The sequence below is a fragment of the Cupressus sempervirens genome, chromosome 10, assembly GCF_028749045.1.
Source record: "Cupressus sempervirens isolate cs-2001-9-10 chromosome 10, ASM2874904v1, whole genome shotgun sequence".
In the NCBI taxonomy this organism is placed as follows: Eukaryota; Viridiplantae; Streptophyta; class Pinopsida; order Cupressales; family Cupressaceae; genus Cupressus; species Cupressus sempervirens.
The window spans coordinates 388,333,284-388,339,164 of NC_143127.1; the positions used below are offsets into that span (position 1 = coordinate 388,333,284).

General features: G+C 32.3%; 1 pseudogene; it reads right to left on the minus strand.

The window, feature by feature from the left end:
* Positions 1-1,006: 1,006 nt before the first annotated feature.
* LOC149534296 (2-succinylbenzoate--CoA ligase, chloroplastic/peroxisomal-like) lies at positions 1,007-4,273 on the minus strand (annotated as a pseudogene).
* Between the last annotated feature and the right edge of the window lie 1,608 nt (positions 4,274-5,881).

Genomic DNA, 5,881 nt, shown 5'->3' on the forward strand with positions numbered 1-5,881 from the left:
CGTTTGAATTTTCTTTTGCCTAAAGTGTTTGATAATCTGAAAGCTTTTCATGACTAGTTTTCTAAACCCTTTCTAAAGGATGCACCATCTCAGTCTTCTGAAGACGATTGGCTTGAAACTTAGAAAAAGGTTATTATAATACACAGGCTGCACCAAATACTATAGCCTTTCATGCTTCAACGTCAGGTCAAAGATGTAGAAGGGTCTCTTCTACCCAAGGTAATGTTGTTTAATCTTGTTTTTATTACTCATTGTGACTCTTTAATGCTATAAATAGGTGGTCCCTAGTTTGAATCCAGGTGTGGTTTTAGTGCCTCTAGTGAACCTGATATTGACAATAAGCTCACGAGACAAGTTTGCCAAGATGCTAATATTGGTCCTTGAGTAAGTGGAGTTTTTCAAACTTATATGTGCTATTCTTTACTAGAGTTGGGTATGTGGCAGTTACATCTCTTATGTATTGGTACCAGAGATAGATTTATGCTATGTGACATGGTAGACAGCTTCAATTTTGTGGTTGAGTGAAAGAAGAGAATAATGTCTACAATTATTGGATGATGTGGGCAAGCTTCAGGGAGATGTAATGCATGCCATGATTTTCATGATGAATATATGCTTTGTTCTAGCTATCCTATGACTAACTTCTACAAAAAATGATATTACTTATTCTATGTTCTTTTGCAACCTGTATCGTATTATTCTCTTGCTCAAACATACTAAGCTTTTAACCCAAAAAAAAGAGACCTACTAGCCCCTATTCTCGGTAGTTAGTCAAATTAACTATATCCAACTTGAAACACTCTAATTAGGATGATTTTCTAAAAACATATATTATACAAGCTTCCTTAGTTCGAATCTGTGTGGGCCCTAAATCATCTCAGATTTAGTTGTTCAATTAGCAAAGTTGATAGTCTACTTTATTTGGGAATTTTGTCTTCTATTTTATTCATAACACACAAAAATGAATAGAAGAGAGTTCATTAGAAATTAAGAGCAATATTGTATACTACAAGCTGCTTCTAGTTGCTATCAATTTCGAATAGGGTTGAAGTCTCAAAATAATTTCTCTCTTCAGTGCATCTCTCTTCACTTTTCTTGTTGTGGTTCTTGGAAATGGCTCTTTCTATGGGAAGAACATCCTTGGCGACTTAAACCTATTATACAAAGCACAAACCATTTCTTTCCATTTTTAAGGTGTGGGAAGAAAATCAAATAATAAATTCTTGAAAATGATATGAAATATTAATTACAAAACATACACAATTGATTCTAAATACAATCTTGTTGATTGTGCCTCCATTGAAGATTTTCCAACATATAAGGCTGTGTTATAAAGAATATAGCCACATAATCTACAATTTTTAAATAGTCTGATAGGAGAGGCATACCCAAAAAGTCTTTGCTATTTACAAAACAATTATAGTAGCATTGGGGACAATTTTTTTGCTCATTCATAGCTACATTGTTCAACATTGCAAAATTCTAATGTTCCTAGTGCCAACCATCCCTTAGTTGGATGCATGTAGTAACAATTTCAATAAACCTTGGATCTGGGATTCTGATAATGACAGCTAGAAAAATCCTTAGATGCTATAATAGGATCTTCTCCACCTATGATGTTAGAAAATTATTTACTGGCATATATGAAATATATGAGTATCATCTTGACCATCAATGAAAATTATGCTTAGCAACTAGAGGTGAGGTGCTTTTTTTTGAAACAACTTAAGTTTTTGTAGATGGGAGACTTTAAAAAGAACCAAAAAGTGCCAAAAGTAATTGAGTAGAGGTGAACATATCCAAACCAATAATAGAATAAATTGCCACAATAAAACAAGATGATTTGATGGGTGCAATTTTACAACAGATGATGTTATTATAAGTTGGCTTTGAGCTAGAAGAGAAACACTCACCTCAGAAGGATAAAATTTTTCTCCACCATTTTTAATCATGTCTTTAGATTGGCTAAGAAGCCATAATTTTCCCTCTTCATCAATCCATCCAAGATCCCTTGTATTTAGCCATCCATTTTCACTCAATGCTGCTATGGTTGAATCATTTTAGCCCCAATACTTCAGTATCACATGTGAGCCTCTTGTCATTATAGTCCCCACATTGTATAAGTGATTAGTTTCAAGACATTCATCACTATGTTCTATCTGTATTTCCACATGAGGAGCAAGATTTCCCAATAAAAAATCCTATTCGATGATCTTGAAAATTGTTTTGATCGGCTAGATCCATGGAATAATCTTTTATTTTGGTAAAACTGCCTTGTCGAATGATTGGATTGTGGGCAAGAGTGAAAGTCATTGAGGAATAGGCCTTTGTCATACCTTTTTTAAAATAATAACAAACAAGAGTTTAGAAAAAGAAGTAGAATTAGTCTCCTTAGGAAGTAATATGAAATAGCTAAACGAATGCAACTACATGAAAGAAAATAACATGACATAAAGGTTAAAAGAAATCATTAAAAGCGAGAGTTTTCAATGACTCTATCATCTCCCTTTCCTATTATTAAAGCAAACTGTAAACTAATCATAAGCTGAAAAGATCTAAGGTCTTGGAAATATTTCAGTGACTTTCTTGATAAGTTGTGGTGATAGGCTTCTAGCTCCATTAACTATCTTCTTAAGACTTGAAAAGCATAGTGTTGATTCTCCTTTTTTCCTTCTACTATAGAAGCATGAGGGATAGACAATTAGTAGTGTCCAAATTAGATTTATTCCCGCAAGTTCATTTTTAGCCTTTACAAACATTATAGTTTTACAAAAGAAACAAACTTACAAAGAAAATTTTCAAGTACAAACATTATAGTGATATATGTGGTTAGTATTTGATATTATTGTTGACAATATAGATGAGATTTTTGTTTCATGAAAAGTCTTTGCTCGGCAAATGTTCCTTCTGCTCAACACTTGGGTTTGGTTCTAACTTGTGTGCAACCACATTTTCCAAAAGATTATTGTAACTACATCTCTTCTTACTATGACTTTACTACATATTGATAAAACCTCTTATTTCTACCAGGTTTTGACAAACAAAAGAAACCATGTTTTTCCGAGAGAGTTTGAACTTTGGAATGGTTTGAATAAAAAAATTTAATTTTTATGTTTTTAGTAACATAATTTAGTTACACAAGTAAAAGTAATTATTAGCGTACCTCGAATTGAATCAATATGTAACTATATCAACAAGCATAGTTGGTATAGTGATCATCGCCGATACAGAGTATCTTTGTATTGCAAATAGAGAAAAAGCTACTTCAAACTTGGGTATAAAGATATGGCATCCTCCTGCCAATACAATGGCCAACACCGAAGAGATTCCACTAATGTGGCATAGTGGAGAAGTGTGAAGATAAATCTATCGAACATGATATGAGGAAGAAAAATGATAATTTTCTAGATTCTATAATTTGGAGCCATCTTGAAAATAATTCTTACATTATTTTTTGTAGTTGATAGCTTAAACATCACACATTAAGGCTTGATTCCTAGGCTAAAGTGTTAAATAGTAAAAGTTGACTTACTTTTTCCAAGCCTAATGTTTCCTTAGTATGTGAAGTTTAAGGGTGGTTGTTCTCTTCGTACTATTTTTTAAATTGAAAAATTTCTGATTTGCTAAGCTAGGACATGTGTTGTGAGAAGCATAATAACTGTAGAGTGCAGAGCTCTAACACACAATTCATAAGTTAACCATAAAATAATTGTAAACTACACAGTTAAATCCTGATAGCAATATCACAACACAAATCATAAGTTAAGTATAAATATTCAAGAGATTGACTACTTCATTATGATTTTAGCCTATAATGGAAATCTTTTCTTTTGACTAAACAATGAGTGCATCATGGCTAATTGCTACTCCCTTTAGGTTGGCTATTGTACCTACAAAAGAAAAATTATAGAGCATTAACATTCTAAGCACATGGAGGAAAGCATCTCTAAAAGAGTGTAGAACACCTGATGTAAAGCAGATGAGAGCTACTGAATTTGGTGCCTAGCAAAAGTCGAGGTCATAGAACCCTCCTGCATATACTCCAATAGACTCTATACTAATCACTATCAAAACTCCAGTTGAGTTCAATATTTCTATCTGAACAAAATCAATCAAACGTTAGAAGAATTCCACATGCATAAACTAGTAGCACTAACAAGTAGGGTCTATTTAGTCATCTACTGAAGAAATTGATTAAAAAACTATTAGCACTAACAAGATGTTTGAATTGAACTTCGTCTTTGTGTTGCTGAGATTCAGAGTTCAAACACATTCTTTTGCATTTAATTCTCTCTTTATTGTGCTCTTTGATTGTAATCTCTTTAGAGTTTGAATAAGGTTTATCCCTCTTTTAATAAAAAATAAATGGTCAAGTTGTTTTGCATGGAAAGTTGCATACTATAGCTTGAATTGGTAGAAGTGCTTGCAACACTATTTTGATGGACAATCAAAGCCTGCCAATGCTCAAATGGTACACAACTAAGTCACTTGTGTTGATATTGCATTCATGTTTAACATATTAGTAAGACAATCATTATGTTATTTTGCTCAACAATTGTATGGTTACCGAAGTAACAACATTATGAACACAAAAGTAGGTCTCAACACCTCCATTGTTTGGCTGCCTCTTGTTAATAGAGATCACATGCTAGATTTGTATTAATCTAGCTTTAATTTGGAGTAAATGCACTAGTTTTCTAAAATTTTGGGGGTAAGAAATTTTGATTCCATTTGAATTGGTGATATGTATGGGGGATCTCACCCTAACCTAAATACTTAGTAATAGCATCCTAATATGAATTAGAATGACAATTCTACAATTTAATCATTAGATTATTGACAAATGTGTACAGAAAAGATGCTAGATAGCAAAAAGTTTAAAGTAGTAGATTACATTAAGTGTTACAATTCTATGAGACAATATTTATAGGTTCTTGTGCGTTGGATTCCCTTTTCTTATTAGCAAGATATGGGAGAAAAAAAAGTAGCAGAGTGGTAGTACACAAGAACTAAAACCTTTCTCTTGCTATACCCAATTACAGTAGTTTTATTTGCATTAATTCCATTATGAAATCTCTTCAACTAATTTACATTAGTTCTGCTATGAATTTCATTAATTCCGTAAAATTATTGTTTTTCTTGCTTTATGATTGCCATGAAATCTCTTCAACTAAAAGCATGCTCGAATTGTTTCTTGGATAGCTTTCCTCAGTCACATAAACTTTTGGATAGCTATCTTCCCCCTTTGGGTAGTTGAGATCCCTAATCAAATGCTACGCCCCCTACTATTCTAGGGCTCAATATCTAATGCCATAGAATTTTAGGACTGCCAGCCAACATCCCCACATTCAATACGAAATCATTTGAACATAGGGAGATCTCCAGAAAATAAATGATTTTAGAGATAACTAAAATAAATGTGAGTACTTCAAACTTATCATAAGAACGAAATCACTTATTATTTTCTTTTTTATGTTATAGATGATTTCAGCTTTCAACTTGACCAAAAGACCAAGGATCCATTGAAACATTTCACTATTTTGAATGCAATTGGAGTCAGTATATTCTGGGTTTAAATGTGTTAGATTATAGCAATAAGATTTTTGTAGATACACTGCTAGATATTTTTGGTCTAGATATTTTTTATTCAACAATTTGATGTGTTAATAAGTTATCCTTCTCTAATTTATTTGGGTAGAATTATGTGTTTTTCATTTAATTTGCATTTGCATTGAAGGTATATTAGAATTATAGAGCACAATTTGAATATCTAATCTACTATTTTGTAGACTTCAAACCCCTATATTTTATAGTTGTATGTCCCTAAACTTTTGAAGCACATTGTATTCTATCTCAAAACTTCAATATTGCTACATCTATA